Here is a 17,801-nt window from a genome sequence, read left to right as displayed (position 1 = left end):
GGCAAGGTCTCCGTGTAGCCCAGGCTGGCCTGGTACTCACTATGTAGACCAGGCTGGCCTCGAACTCACAGAGATCTGCCTGCCTCTGCCTCCCTAATGCTGGGACTAGAGGCCTGTACCACCACTGGGTGTCAAATTCTTTTTTTAGGTAATTTATTGAGAGTTTCATACAGGCATATAAGCATATAAGGTGTCTTGATCAAATTCATGCCCACTCCCTCCTCTCCAACACGTCCCATATTTCCCCATCACTTTTTTCTGTTAACTTCATATATTCTTCTTCTTCTTCTTCTTCTTCTTCTTCTTCTTCTTCTTCTTCTTCTTCTTCCTCTTCTAATGGGGCTTCAGGCTACTCTAAAATAACTGTCTAAATAACTTTTTATATAGACTTAAGCCTAATGTCTGGGAACTGTAATCTCTCAAACTCTTAAAGAAGTATGTTGATGACTTTACTTTTTGGTTATACTTTCCTTTTTTAAGGAATAGATAAGAGCTCCCAATATTTTCAACATTTTTGGCCTTTGTAACGGAGCACAGAGTATGTTGCTAAGAGGTCCAAGGAGATTTTGACTTTTAGCCAAGAAACTGGTTACTTTTCCTTGGGGTCTTTTTACACTAACTGCCTAGCCAATTCCTACCTCCTATTATTATCATACCAGCCTCTGAAGTGGTTACCCAACTTGCGAATGGGAAATCATGTCGCAGACTGCTCTGGCTTCTTCCATACTGAACAGGGAAGCAGGGTGAGGCAATTGGAGTACCCCTGCAGTGGGCCTATCTAAAAGACTCCCAAATTGCATAACTCTTATTTGTAGGGGGAAAAGAAAGTCCTTGGCTGGTGAACAGGAGATGTGAAGGAGAAATAAAGGCAAGAGTAATCAGCATTACAAGTTCTAGACAGGGAACTAGAAAAATGTCAGAACAGGGCAATTGCCAAATGTTCATATGAGAGTCCATTGGAATCTCTTGACAAGGGCTTCCAAAAGCATCCCTCTATTGGGTTCTTCCTCATTTTTCTTTTGTCTTCCAAGATTGGACTCTAGAGTGACGGATTCAGGAATCCCCAGTTGAGGCTCCCTCAACCCAGGTGTGCTATCCAGCAAACAAACTTAAACAGACCTTCATCACTTGCTTAGGCTTTCTCATTTTTTCTCCATTCCCATATCCTTTTAACATCTTTTACATTCTCATTTTCTTTCTATCTTTCTTTTTTGATTCCCTCTCAAAGGCTTCTGAAATAGGGGGAGAAAATAAATTTATCCATCAGTTTAGAACAATTGTGGGTTGTCTCCCTTAGCTACACATGGCCACTACAGTATTAGAGACCAAGAGTTACATAATAGCATTAACAAATAAATTTTCCATCAGTTGTGAAACTTCTTTTCCTGGGGATGCTAAGCAATGCTTATTCCCTTTTAAGGTCCTAGTGTCAAGCCAATGTTTCATTAAAGTTTTACTGGAGAACCAATGAATTTATTGAGCTTACTTACAGAGCTCAGGGGTTGCTGAGGTGTTTGTATGACCTGAGGGTATGCACACTGGATAGCTTTTACCCAGCATGGGTCATGCCTTCTCTTCCTAACCTTCTGCAGATTGTGTACTTTAGCCCTCCCCAAATCCAGGAGGCTGTGTTATTAGGGTCAAATTACATATAGTTGGCTGGGAAGAGTGGCTGGGTACTCCAGTGAGGGTCCAGTGACCCTCCTTTAACGAATGAGCACAACCATAAAAACATTTTTTAAAAAGAAGGTAAACCAATATTATAGAAAGAGACTCAGAGGAACTAAATTCTGACTTCCTAGCATGGTATTGTTAAATAATATCTAAATGTTAAAAGTCAGAAAAATGATAGAGCATAGATACATACATAGATGACAGATAGATGATAGATTCATGATGGATAAATTGATAGAAGATAGACAGATGGATGGATTAGAAATACCTAAAGATTAAATGAATATGATGTTAGTTAGGAGTCTTTTTTCTTTTTTTCTGTTCCTTTTTTTTTTTTTTCTGCCCAGGTAAAGAATTATAAGACTAGAAGTTTATAGTCACAGCAAACAAAGTTTATTAAAGCGAAAGTAACAGTCCACACAGGATGCAGAGAGACAGATTCAGGGCAAGGGGAGGGAGCATCCAGAGCTGGAGTACTGCCTACTCCTTTGCAGAGTCTAGGCTTTTATACTCTATAGATAGAAGGATGCAGAGAGACAGATTCAGGGCAAGGGGAGGGAGCATCCAGAGCTGGGGTACTGCCTACTCCTTTGCAGAGTCTGGGCTTTTATACTCTATAGATAGGGTATGGGACAAGGCTGAACTCCCTTGTCCCCTTTCAGATTGGGCAGGACAGGATGCTTGTTGCTGGTTGGTTCACTTATTTGAAAGCAGGAACCTGACTGGGTGAAGCAAGTGTGGGAAATTTGAAATTCCCACTACAAAGAACCTGGGGGAGGAGGAAGCCCACTAAAAGGGCCAACATTGGACAAGAACTCAGATGTGGGCCATGTTGGATGAAAGTGAAAGTAATTGGAACTGAGCTGAGTCTGGTCCAGTCCCACCCCTTCCTTCCCTGACCAACTGCTTAATTTAGAATTAACTATCTCCTATTCTCCTTCAAATGTGGTTTTCCTAAGGAATGTCATGCTTTGCCATGCCATGAAGGAAAGGAAAATGAACAACCTTGTAGTATGGTTTGCATGATTACTATGTCAAAAAAATCCAATAAAGTTTAAACTGGAGTGATGGGATGTCATGCCCTCTTGTCAGAGATGCAGCTGCAAGAGCAGCTCACGTGAAGAAGGTGAATGTGTAGACAGAAATGCTGGAGATGAGTCAGAGAAAGTATACTAATGACAAGTTTCTAGGTACAAGAGTACCTACCCTAGCTATTCTGCACAGAATTAATTAAATGGGAAAAGGCCTTGAACAAGGTCAGGCTCCTGGTGGAACACTCAAATAGAAAGATAGAAGGTCTAAACAAAGTTCTGTAAAATAGGAAGAAGAAGATAGACCAATCAGTTGTTAGGACCTCTGGACCACTTGATACCACTTTTCATTACGAGCTATCAGAGAGAAGCTAAGGATGAGAGGAACTGGAAGATGCCAATTGTCCTTCAGAGAAACCAAGCAGAGGCTTCACTTTGGGAGCCTGTGCTGCCTTCCTATGTCATCTAGTGTGAAACACCCCAGAAGAGGAGTTCTTAAAATAAATTCGTCTTGCATCCTACCAACTTCAGTCACTGTCACATCTTGAATATTTTAAGAGGACATTTATAATGATTACAATGCTGCCTTTCTAAATTGCAAAGTGGGAGGAAGTTCCTGTGAAGTGACCTCTTAACGGAAGAAATATTCTTAAATGCTAACTCCCTCTTAGGTGGCATTTCTTTTCTATAAAAACGTCTTCCTCTTACCCATACTGAGAGCTCTGTTTGTGGCCGACTCATCTCATGTAGACGTCAGTATTTCCCTCCCCTCTCATCAACAGTCAGCTGCTGCTTTTATTCCATTATGCACACGGCCAACAAGTTGCTCTTCTAAAATTCCATTTCAGTCCTCTTATTCATGAATCACAAAATCTTCAGGGTTTTTTTCCTTCCGTATAAAATAAATATGTGCATCCTGTACAGTGTATATCCTACGTCAGTATTACCATTAAACACCCCAAAGATCTAGGAAGCAAAGTATTATGATTGTTCTCATTCTACAGATAAAAAGATCAAAGAGGAATTCAGCAATTTTTGAATCTAAACTGAAAATTTTTCTTTTTCCCTGCACTTATACTCCATCTTCAAAATCTGCCTACTCTTTTTTTAATAAACTCTGTTGAAGTATTTTAAGTAGAAATATCTATGAACCCTACTGGGATCATGAATGATATTCATGGGCAGACTGCATGTATATAAATTTCTATAGATATATAATTTTGCATTTTCATATGGCCTTTGTTGCTTAACTTCAAGGGGGAATTCAGATTATTAAAGGCATCCAGAACATTAAAGGCTTTAAGAACAGTTCTCTGCAAGAAAGCCACTGTAAGAGACAGGACTGCTCCCTCCACAGTCAGCTCTTCTCTTGCCTTGGATGGCTTGTCTGCTCCTTACAGGTCAACTATATCCCTCAGACCAGAGGCACATTTCTCTTCCTCCCTGTGTTCCTTGCAAGATACACTGTCCAATTGTTACTCTAAACTTTTAGCACTCATGACATAAAACAAATCTAATCATTAACGATATTGCTCCTTGAGGCATTATGTTTTTTCGAACCTGGCTACTAGGCAATCCTGTTACTTGCTCCAAAGACCTTAAGAGTTTTCCATTTCAGACATCCCCATACTTCACTGTCTTTCTTAGATCTTCTCATTACATACATATTCAATAAATATTTGCTCATTTGAAATAAGCTTTTACTTTACATAAAAATGCATTGCTGAAGTGTTTATTAAATGTCTATGGTATGTCAAGTCTATATCAGAGGTAGCCAGATGCTCTCCACACAAGGTAGGGAAAGAACCATTTGGAAGGGGCTTATACTCACATTGAAGTAAGTAAGGGCAGAGAACATGAGAAAAGGGCCATCTTCCAGAAGATTTTTTTTTTTAAAACATTTTTAGCTGGGCATGGTGGTGCACACCTTTAATCCCAGCACTCAGGAGGCAGGGGCAGGCAGATCTCTGTGAGATTGAGGCTAGCCTGGTCTACATAGTGATTTTCAGGCCAGCTGGGGCTCTAGGGAGACACTGTTTCAAAAGAAACAAAAAATATGAAACATAAAAATAAATCTTTATCAGCTGGCGTGGTGGCACATTTATTATTTTTATTTTATATGTATGAGTGTATTGCCTGCATGTATGTGAGTGTACCCATATTGTGCAATGTCGCAGAGGTCATAAGAGGGCTTTGGATTCCCCTGGAACTGGAGTTAAGGACGGTTCGTAGCCACCATGTGGGTGCTAGGAATCGAACCTGGGTCCTCTGCAAGAGCAGTCAGTGCTCTTAACCACTGAGCCATCTCTCCAACCTCTCCAGGAGATATTTAAGATATTTATACAAAAGAGTGCTGGCAGGATTACTCATTGGTTAAAGATGCTTGCTGCTGAATCTAGTAGTCTGAGTTCAATCCCTGGAACCCACATGGTGGAAGGAGAGAACTGACTCCCCCAAGTTATCCTCTAACTTACACACACACACACACACACACACACACACACTAATTAATTAATTCATTTAAAGGACATACTAACGATAAGATTAGTGACCCAGTGGCTACAACAGTAAGGAAACTGGAGTTGAGGTTATGTGGACTACAGAGAAGCTGATTGCCCCACAAATGTATTAATCACACAAGAGAAATGATGCCAAGCAGCCTTGCCTTCGGGATAGAGACAAATCTCACCATCTGTGTACTGCATAACAATCACACTATGTCTACATAAAGTTTATTGTGAGAAGCAGAAGCATACTGAGAGAACGGACCAACCTAAACAAACCACAATTTCAATGTGCTAGTGAGCTAAAAAGCACGAACCACTAAGAATTAGACCAGCAATATAGTAGGTCATAGAAGACTTATATAAAATATAAGCAAAGACATTTATCTGGGTAAATTTTCTGTTCTTCAATTATTAAATTTTTGGTAATATGAAATTATTATTGCAAAATAAGTTCCAAGATATAAATTTGGTAATGCCATACATATTCTTTCCTGGACTAAATTCAGAAAGAAATCCATCCATACCACCAACTTCTAATTAAGATCTTGTCTTAGTTACTTTTCCTGACAAATGTCTCTGAAGACTTTTTTATTATCTTTAGTTTTTATTCTGGCTCACAGTTCAAGGTGACAGTCCGCAGCAGCAGGGAAGCCACAGCAATGGGAACCTGAGGCTACTAGTTACACTGTTTGCACAGTCAAGCAGGGTGATTAACCTAATCAAGATAATCCCCCCACACGCATGCCCAGAGGCACTTCTCCCAGGTGATTCTGGGTCTTATTACATTGACAGTTGAGATGAAGCATCGTGTACCCCCTGCATCAAACTGGCCTGAAGATAAAATTCGATGTTAAATCGATACAGATCATGTTAATTCTGACCAATCCATAATATAGACTCTTGGTATGGAAGTTCCCAAACAATTGTATTAAGTGTGTTAACTTGTTATATTGGAAACTACATGAAGATTTAGAAAGTTCACGGTAACATTGCTTTCAATATTTTAGAACCACAAACACAGACCAATTTCACTGGAAATGAGTCCTTCCTGTTCCTTTGTATGAATAGGTTTTTAATTTATTATCCTTTATTCAATTACTTTATAGTTTAATGTTCTTTACATAGGTTTCTATAGAGAGAATTCCTTTGACTAAAGAAATCATTTTATTTTCTACTAAAATTATTATTTTTTTAATTTCAATATAGTAAGTGTTAAAGAATCTGGTGATGTAGCTCACTGATTGGGCACTTGCATAACATTTGTGAGGCGTGCGTTCCACAGCTGGTGCAGGGGTCTGTGGTTTGAGAAAGTGCTGATCTGTGACAGTGGCACTGCCACTTCCTATGTTGGCCAGCACATTTGCACCAGTCATAAGCCATGTGCCACACACTGGCCTACAGGCCATTTGCTTCCAGGCTCATCATAGCAAGGGGGGACAATCAAATAAAGGTTATTTATATCTAATGAAATGTAAGCATCCTGAAGACAAACAGTTTGGTATGGTTTGTTGTCATTTCCTGGTGTTTATAGGACTATAGGAAATAACCAATATTGAATAAATACTTCAATAAATATACTGAGCATTATACTTCCTAGACGTTCTTCTAGGAGAGGAATAAAGTAAATAAGGCTAATTATGATTAAGATAATCATGCAACAATTGTGTGCAATGTGGCACACATTGGAATTGTAGAGATGGTTCAGCAGTTAGGAGCACTGGCTGTTCTTGCAGAGGACCCAAGTTCAATTCCCAGCACCCACATGGCAGCTGACAACTGTCTGTAACTCCAGTTCCAGGGGATCCAATGCCCTCTTCCAGTCTCCACAGGCATTGCACAACACAGGTACACTTACGCACATGCAGGCAATACATTCATACACATAAAAAAATAATCACACCAGCCTAGCCTAAACCGGTGGTCACCAAAAGCCATGAGCCTTCCACCTAGGCTCCCTAGTGCACTGCCTCGCCATCTGTTGGCAGCACCCACCGCAGTGACCCTCTAGGAAGGGGTCAGAGCAAGCATGTGTACCTCTGTCGGTCCAAGAGCCCAGATATCCACCAGCTGCTGGAAGGAACCTGCATGTGGACAGGTCAACAGACCAACAGGGACTGGGAGGGCTCTGTGAGTTCAAGGCCAGCCTGGTCTACATAGTGAGTTCAGGTCAGCTGGGGCTACAGGGAGACCCTGTCTCAAAAAGACAAAAATAAATACATACATACATACATACATACATACATACATACATAAAATATTTAAAAAACAATGGGGCATATGTCAAAGCTGAGGCAAATTACAAGAAAATATTAGAAAAGAAAGGAGGATGGGTAATCTCTGGGACTGGAGGGAAACCTGTGATGGCTTCAAAGAGAGAGTTTACTCCTTCCCCTTTCTTGATTCCAACCCAATTGTCAGCCTTCAGCCCAATAGAATCCCTTCCATCTGATTCCCAAGTACATCATCCCATTCCCAGGCCAAATCTAGACATTATTCCTTATATTCTTAGGCAAGATTTATTGCTCTCTGCGTTTCTGTGGTTCATTGTTCGTGGACCTGGTGGAGCGCTTCCCATGCTGATCCCTTATCATCTGAGTTCCCGCTATTCATACACCTGCCCAAATGAATCACAAATATTTTTATATACAGCTCACTAGCTAAATTAAAAAATGCTTTATCAAATATGCATGGAACACCAGTGAAGACGCTCAAGCCACACAAAATTACAGAGAGAATGACACGTCTCAGCACATCCTAACTTTCCTTTTTCAGACACATTATGATTATCTTCTCAATATTTTAGCGGAAAAGCTTCTCAAGTATAAAAGACTACAAAGAAAAGAGATGAACCGAAGCTTGTAGAAGAGCCATTCATCTGAAAAAATAGAAATGTGAACACACACTGAGACCAGCTGCCCAGGCATGTGCCACTGTTACCGTGGAATCATTTTTTTCTAACACTGTTATTTTTGAAATTCCATTATGTTTCCTGTAGTGGTCAGATTTTGTGTCACTGTGACAAAGCACCTTAGAATAGCAACTTAGAGGAAAAAACAGATTTATGTTGCTTCATGGTTTCAGAAGGTTTAGGTAGTGGGCTCCACGGCTGTGGGCTTGGAATGAGGCTGGAATATCACAGTAGAATGAGTGCTGCTCACCGCACATCGGTCAGGAAGGAGCTAGAAAACATGAGAGGAAGAGTCCAAGGGCACAGTATACCTTCAAAGGCACCTCAGCCACCCAATCAGGACCCATTATGCACACTTCCACCATCTCACAATAGTCTTTTCAATTATGAATGTGTTGCTATATTAATCCATTAGTTAGGTCAGCACCTTTCTGATCCAGTCACTTCCCAAAATCCATCTACTAGCAGCCAAGTCTTTAATACATGAGCTTTCAAGGGGCATTTCAGATTCAAACTGTAACATTACCCAAGTACATTATCTTTAAAAACCAAAAAGAATACATTCTTATACTGGGTTAGTAGTAGCTAAGACACAACACTGAGCAATACGTTAAAATAGAAGAGATTGAATGTTCTCAAGACTCAGGGCAGGGAAAAGATGCTGAGGAAGGAGGAAGTTTATTCAATGAACAAATGGAACTTAAAAACAAGTCTGCATAAAAGTAAAATACTCATATTATCTACAATCCTAAATGTGAGAGATTTCCATGGCTACCAAGTGCTGTGGGAAGAGCTAGGGTTGTGTATCCCTGAACTATTCATGTTCCCTCTCTGCACCTAAAGTAGGAGGGTCATATATGCTGCGTAGGTTCTGTAAAGACCAAAGGCAAAGAAAACGTCTTGCAGAGTATGTGAGACACGGTATGTGCTCATCAAACACTACTTCTTTTTTCCTCCTCTAGTCCCCAGTGCAATAAGTCTATATTTATACAAAATGCATGTGTTGGTGAATGGTGAGCAAGTCTGCAAGAGATAGGTAGATTAAAGAGGAGGCAACGGGGGCTGAAGGGATGGCTCAGTGGTTAAGGACACTTGATGCTTTTCCAAAAGATCTGAGTTTGTGCCCAGCACCCAGGTCAAGTGGCTCAGAACCACCTATAACTCCAGTTCCAGGGGATTGGGCACCCTCTTCTGGATTCTGCAGGCAGTGTACACATGTTTGCATACCCACATGCAGGCACACACATATATGCACAATTTTTTAAAACAAAATAAATCTTTAAAAAGATGAAAAAGATGGCAACACTTCATGATTTGAAGATCACAGGTGAAGCAGCCTCCACTTATAGTGAGGCTGCAATTCGACAGTTTACATACATTACAGGCAGATTTTCAACAATAATAAGCCTGAGCTGTTTAAGAAATATGTGCTATGTTCTTTCATAAAAGGGGGGAGTGTAGGAGTACAGGATATAAAGCATACAAAGAGAATTTCTATGGATATTGTAAAGGTAATTACAACCTCATACCTTAGGGAAATACAAAAAAGAGAATTACGTCATTGCCACAAGGATGACAAAGGAAATATTTAATAATTCCATAAGGAAGGAGTTGTCACCACTGATCAAAGTAAACACAAAGAAGGAAAATCTTGCAAACAAACCATTTTTATAATAATGCTCTCAGATATTCCTTTAAGGTTGTGAATGATAGTGATAACATCTTATGGCTTTTTTATCTTCCAGTACCTTACCACTCCTGTTACCTGTGGATCAATGAGTCTTCTCAACACACAGTATCTCATGCTGAAAGCTGAGACAGGTAAATTGCTTTGGTAGAGAATTTATGATAGAGCTGTGACATTTGCTTTAGCCTGGATTACCTACAAAGTAAAGTCTGTGGCATAGACTAAGTGTTAAAACTGCTTAATTGATGGGTGAATCAGGGCAGTGAGGAAAACAGGATGTGAGACAGTGAAGGATCAAAAGTAATACAGGTGATGCCACCGCACTAGCCCTGAAGTAAAATGTGCTGCAGGATCCACATGCAAGGCGGGTGCAAGTCCTCTTTAGGGGATCTGGTTTGACCATGGGCAGGTCAAATGAAGAAACACTGCCTTGCTTAGTCTACTGAAAAGACAAAGGAAGCTGAAACTTCCAGGTCCTCTCCACCTTCTGCCTCTCTGGACTTCAGCTGTCCCTATCACATGGAAAGACAGACTGCTACATGACCTTCATCAAGGCCAGGTATTTTATCAGGACATGGCAAATTGGCTTCAAGTAGAACAATGATGTAACTGAGAGGGATGGAGTCTAGAGAATGAGGAGACACATGAAAGTTTATACTACATCAAAAGGCTCTTGGATTCATCAGTCAGGCTTAGGAAAGAAAAGGATAATAAGAAGCAAAGTTAACAAGAAACTGGTTTAGCTATTTGCTGCTGACTTATAAGGTCTTCAGGAAGTAGTACCAAACAAGTATGTGATCATACGAAGGAAAGTGGATTTAGTGGACAATGGAAAATTTATTTCACAAAAGTGTTACCATCACAAGTGCAGTTCTTATACCTGAGAAATTCATTCCAGTTAGTGCTCAAGGCAGGTTACTGGTTGGAGACAAGAAAGAAAAGAAGCCATGAATAGTCATTACCAAATTTTTAAAAGAAAATAGGAATCATACAAATTAATTGCAGTGCACATGAGTGTATGTCATGCATCACATTCAAGTCCATGATAGTTCGCAGCAGGCTTGTCAGGAGTTGTGCATACCAGCAGATGTCTATTTTCAGCTTGGTGTTTTATCTCATTGCTTCACCTACAGCTTCAAATGCTGGTACAGAGTCATCCCCATTCTCAAGTTTAAAGAAGAGAAGCCTGCCCACCAATGCCCAGATGACAACAAAGATGCAAGCCGGGGTGCTGTCTCCTCTCCTCGCTCTCCTCCTCTAAAGACATTCTCCCTTCACTTCCATTCACCACCAAACACCAACAGGACAAAGCCTCCACTTTTTCTTTTCTTCCCATCCCCAACCCTACTCAAGCAATTATTCTTTCAATAACTACATATTTTTAATTGAATCACTTATTTTGCCAAGTGCTGTTTAACTTGTTTAATTTCCATATTATTTCATTGTTTACCATATTATTGCGTTGTTCTTCCAACTCACAGTGTGCATGTATTACACAAGGAAATTATAATTAGTATCTGATTTGATACATGATTATTAGTGCATTCTGCATTCAAATATATGCACTAATGAATGTGTGTTCACATAATTAGATTGTTGGTTTTACAAATGCTTCATATCATGCCAAAACCACTCCAGAGTTATTATATGAGCACTTTAAACTTTATTCCATGAAGTAGATTGCACTGACTTGAAACAATGAAGTATCGACTCTATTTAGTGAAAATTTGTAGAAACACATTAAATATACATTTGATTTGGATTATGAAAGATGCATGTTTGCATATATATGACTTGTATTTATATGTGTGTGCAAAAATATACATATATACACAAATACATGTGTATATATACATATATACACATATAGTCATATCCTGTTCAGCATCCTGGAGTGTAGAAAGAACCCCAGCTTTGGAGATGAATGGGCTTAGTATTGAATTCCTTCTTTCCCACTTGCTGGCTGAGCCTCAAGTTTTTAAGTGATAAAATAGCTACTCTATATAACAACTGTCTCATAATTTTCCCACAAGAATTAAAAGTGACAGTATGTAAATGCCCTAGCCATGAGCAAGCCTAGTAGAAAGTTTGATGCTCAAGCTGGAGAAATGGCTCAGTTAATAAAGTGTATGCCATTCAAGTGGGAGAACCTGAATTCAATGCCCAGAATAAAAAGCCAGGCATGCTAGTATGTACCTATAATCCCAGTCCTGGGGAGGCGGAGACAGGAGCGTCCCTGGGGCTTGTTGGCCATCCAGTCTAGTAGAATCAGCAAGTTCCAGGTTCTGTCTAAAAAATACCAGGTGGAGAGTGATTGAGAACAACAGATTTCCAGAGTCTGGCCTCAATGCACATGTGAGTGAACACATATCCATCCACACAGATGCACATACACATGAAAACACATATGAACACACACATATGAACATAAACACACATATACCACATAAAAGAAAAGTTCAATACTCAATTATTTTTCATTTCTTTTTTGACTACATGATTTTTTTTTCCCAGTAAACTCTGGTCCCTGAGTCCAGGATGATCTGTGTCCTCAGCACCTACCTCTTACCAGGAACTCAGGAAATGCTAGTGGAACACAATGGAATCATGATGAAGCTTGTTGAAAGCTAAAGCACTTGTCACTGAAGAAATTTTAAGTGTTGTGATTTCCTCTACATGGCATCTAAGACCAATGTAAGAACCTTATTTTTAAGACTTTTTGGTATCTTTTTAAGAAGATGTCACAGAGAAAAGTTTTTCCATGTTCTTGAGCATTTCAAACTTCCTTCCTACCTAACAACCTTCTAAGTAGAAAGATTGCTCTTTGTGGCAGTTCTATTTTGGAATGACAATTTCCATAACATCCCTTGAGAGATAATTATCTGTTTTCTGTTTCTGTAAGAATACAATAAAATCATATTTAAACACAGACTAGATGTTGGAACTAAGTGGGATTGTTCTGATTCAACCTTTCCAATTTACCTTAGGGAAAAAAAAAATCTCTTTTTAGTTTCTCTGTCAAATTTTGTTATCACTTTTCATCCATGTAATTTTTTAAACAAATTAGACCTTTCATTTCTTTGCTATTCATTCACCTTTGGTCCATCTAGTTTCGCATTTTGATGCAGTATTTTTAAAGAAAATAAGTAAATGTCATTGAACGATCACGTTTCCAAAACTGAAGTCTTAATTTCAAGTAGAGTCGTGCAAGGACAAAGTGCAACCCAAGTAAACACAAAACGTCTGATCGCCACAGCTTTGAGACTGGCCAAGTCACAATCGACTGGAACTTCCGTCCCCCTAATTTTAATTCCATTTGAGAATTACCCTTGATAACTTGACCCAGGTCTCTTCACAAAGTAACATTATCTCAGAGTTTACAATTTCCTTAACCTCTTGTGATTAGAAAAGAGCATTTCAAGCCTCCCACTGATTACTTTGGACTGGGATGGTTTCCATTGCATGGGTTCACTTGTCTTGCTTGTGTTTAACATGGTAAATCCAGTGTGACCAATGCAAATGAATGCGATGCAGTCACAGAGAAAATACCGTGAAGAAGTCTCATTTAAATTGCACTCTGCTGCAGAATGACACTGCTGATTTTTAAAATCAAAACCAGTAAGGAACTGAGAAATTACATTGAACAAATTCAAGTAAAAATATGAATTAAGAAGAATTTAAAACTTATATGATACAGGCTTATCTGATTAAATAAATCTTCATAGCTTTGTCTCATAATCTGAGAAGGAAAAATATTTAAATTAAATATGATAATCACTTTTAAAATCTGGTCTAGTGTTCACAGTAATAAAGTAGAAAGTTTTAAGTAATCACTTCTCTCTTCATAAGAAGCTAATGAAATTTCAAACTCTAAGAAATCTGAATCCAATTATTAAGGGACTAAATATAGAATTAAAATTAAGTAGAAGTTCAAGTAATGTTTCAGTAAATCATCATGAATTACAGTACATCTAAAAGTTATTGCATGGTTTTTAAATGTGATGCTTCTATCATTGGTGTGAAAAGAAATATTTAGGATGTAGAATCCAGTTACTGGGGAGATATTTAGAATTCTTTTCTATCTTGGCTTTTTAAAAAGTTTGAATATATTTTTCTGATTCTTCTTTAAATAACTTTTGAAAACAATAACAGTAAATAAAGTAATTGTCTGGTATTTTTAGAATACAATATTTAGAGGTTCTAAAGAGGTTCAAAATACCAGGTTGTACATGACAGAGGTTTTGCCTCTTGTGCTGGAGACAGGCGAGGCCTCTGTTATTTGCAGACTCTGGTCTTGGGAGGACTGATTCTCTGGAACAGACCTTCTACCTCCCCTGAGGCCCAGCTGTGGTCCTCCCTCTATACATGGTCCTAGGTATCCAGGCCTTGATGTTGGACCTCTCCCACTACCAGGCACCAAGAGGTCTTCCATTATTTTTCTATTGCTCTTCTACAGCCCCACTGTGCCTTCACCTATGCCCTAAATGAACTTCTAAAGATAAAAATCACAGCCTGGGAAGTTAAAAAAAAAAAAAAAAAGAAGGAAAGAAAGAAAGTACTTTAATAACTAAACTGAATAATTCCCAAGTGAAAATATGTAATTATATCTGAGGATATAAATTTGAAATTCTCTGCTATAATTTTTGAATATTGTTTACTGATGAAACTGCACTACCAAGCTTCAACAACAGTGTGAAATTTGTCACCTTTCCTATGAGTTTGCCAATCACTCCCTTTCCAAATTATCCACCTATACAGGGTCTTTCAATGTAATCATGTTATTTCTTTAAAAAAGCACTGCTGGGGTTAGAGAGAGAGCTCAGCAATTAAGAGCACTGGCTGCTCTTGCAGAGGACCCAGGTTCAACTCCCAGCACCCACATGATAGCTAACAACCATCCATAACTTCAGCTCCAGGGGATCGGACACCCTCTTCTGACCCCTGTGGGCACTGCACAACACAGGTACACTTACATACATGCAGACAATACACTCATACACAAAAAATAAAATAAAAAACAAAGCAATACTAATAAAATATTTTAAAATTAAAAAATAAAAAGCAACATTAAAATTATTACAAAAAAAGTTCATACTGAAGTGCTATGAAAACAAAACTTTTTCACCTTGTAACAACCAGGAAAATCTGCATTGCAATTCTCATAACACAAAAACCATTAGTTCCAAGACAGTGGAACTAATTTCTTGCCCTATCTCTAAAAATATGATATGGCAATGTTGGCTCATAATACATGTTTAAAAAGCAGTTGTTGATGAATGGGTGAATGGGCAATAATAGGCATGTGATAACATCAGAGAGTGCCTTAATTTACTCACAATGGCTCTCGTTTGTTCAGGAAATTTGTAAATGAGACGGCAGGAATGCTGACTTGCTTCACTGTAGTAATGGCTTCCCTGTTCATATTTATATCAAGTAAATATATGAAAGCATTATGATGTACACCTTAAATATATGCAATTTACAGGCTCAGGAGATTCTCAGTGGCTAAAGTGCTTGTGCGGAAAGCATGAAGATATAGTTTGGTGTCTCTGTAATCCCAGCACTCCTACAGCAATATGGAAGGTAGAAGCAAGAGTCCCCCAGAAGTTCATGTGCCAGCTAGCCTGGCTTACATGTTGGCTAACAAGAGACCCTGTCTGAAGCAAAGCAGAAGGTAAGGACTGACACTCATGCTGTCCTCTGACCTCCACATGTGTGCCATTCCACATACTTACATGTTCACACTCACACACAAATATATATACACAAAAACAAATATATATGTGTGTAATTTTAAAACTGAGGGGCTGAGGAGATGGCTCAGTGGTGAAGAGCACCAGATGCTCTTGCAGAGATCCTGGGTTAGAATCCCAGCACCCACATGGCAGCTAACAGCCATCCATAACGTTCCAGAGGATCCAATGCCCTCTTCTGACCTCCACAGTCATTGTGCAATACAGGTGCACTTTCATACATGCAGGCAATACACTTGTACACATAAAATTAAAATAATAGATTAAATATTTAAAAACTAATTGAATAAGTATTTGCTGAGGGTTTTTACATACTGGGCTTAGTTCTAGGCAGTATAGAGTAGGGATACACCTATGAACAAGACAGATGAAAAGAAATTCTTGTACCATTGGAGTTTGCCTTAAAGTTGGGCAATACAAACAACAAGCACTATAAGGAAGGAAAAATATGGAGAGGGTTAATTGTTGATAAATGTTTGGTACAAAATCAAAAAAAGAAGGCAGTTTAGAAGTGTCAGGTAAAAGAACTGCCTTGAATATTTGCATTTAGAAAGGGAAGGATGGGGTAAAGGCAGCATATTGAATCAAAAGAAGGAGATAAAATGTAAAACGTGCTGGCTTTTATGAGGCTTGTACTCTGTATGTGGTGGGAGTCATTGAAAGGCTTTGAGCATAGGTTCTGTATGCTCTATAACAGGATCATCTTTGTTGGTGTGTGGCTATGACTCAGAACTACAGCTAAGACAAGAAAACTAGTTAGGAGGCTATTTCAGCCACCCAGAAGAGACATGATGAAGCTTCTAATATCTACTGCTCACTCTGTGACAGGCAGTGCAAGAACTGCTTTGTATATGTAATAGTTACACATCCTCTTATCTAATCCTCACCACCCTATGACTGAAATCTTATGGTTATCATTTAATAGATGAGTAAACTGAGGCTGACAGCGCTAAAATAACTTCTCCGAAGTTACTCAGTGAGCAGGTGGGAGATGGAAGTTCAAACAAGCCTGTCAGCCTCGCCCCTGCAATTCCACTCTGCATTTTCATGCATATTTGCAAATGTTTTGTAATAATTAGCACTTTTACATTCACAGATTGCATCAATAACCATGTTCAAGGTGATTTTAAAAGAAAAAAATACCTTCCACCCATTTCTGTTCTTTATTTTGTTGTGCCATGAACCCTCTACACCAATCAAAACAAGTAACTCATTATTTCCTAAACATTTCTTGAGCTTCCCAACTACCTTATAATTATGGGCTTTTAGAATTTAAAGAAAAATCAGCCATCTTGACCCTTAAAGCTGCAAGCTTGATAATAAATCATAGATTATTCAGTCTGATATTTTCAGGTAACCAACAAGGACATGGTTGACTGAACCCATTCAAGTATTCACCTGGGGTACTATCAGGGGATCCAGAGATGCTTACAATAGACCTCACAAGGAGCTGACCATATTAAAAGACTGTGTACAAGACAACGATCATTCACAATCTATCAATCAGGCCTCTTAATTATAAAGAAATAAAGTACTAATGAAAACTGGGACTTAATAAAATTCTGCTCCTATGGTTATTAAAAAAGGAAGATTGCTCAGCATGAGGTACCAAATTTAATATTTTTGGATTGCAGTTAATTTTCAATTTTCTTTGTAACTCAGAAATAAAATCACTTTGGAGAGACAGAAAAAAGGAACTATGAATTATAAGATTAGAATCTCAGTTCTGAGGTAAGACCCTATTGCTGAAGACATCATGTTTTGGTCACAGGAAATGGAGAAATCAAGTTGGTACTGACCAGGAATCTTCCTCCCTGTGTTAGCTTTCATAGTACCTAAACCTGCTATGCAGGCTGCTGGAGAGACTGTCATCAACAGTATTACTCTGCTACAAACCCTATGAGCTACAGTAATGACCAAAATGGCAAGATATGCCCATGGATGCAATAATGGCACAAATGTTATGGGAGTAACCAATTGCTTTCTGGTTAGACTTAAAGCTTGCTCCACAGGTAGAAATACATGTCTGGTACTGTAAATGTGGCCAAGAACTCATAGTTGGGGGATTCATAGGCCCCAGCTGTGAACCTTCTACTATTATTTTGCTAAATGGACATAATATCAAACTCCCTCTAAATTTGTATCTCTATACCCATAGATTTGTGCAGCTTTCAGACCTCATTAGAGAAGTTTCTTTGTGCCTTGGATGGCAGTTAATGCAGAAACTCAAAACTGTTCATG

This window comes from Nannospalax galili, unplaced genomic scaffold, assembly GCF_000622305.1.
Source record: "Nannospalax galili isolate Female #2095 unplaced genomic scaffold, S.galili_v1.0 scaffold191, whole genome shotgun sequence".
NCBI lineage: Eukaryota > Metazoa > Chordata > Mammalia > Rodentia > Spalacidae > Nannospalax > Nannospalax galili.
Note: the sequence above shows the minus strand (reverse complement) of the source record.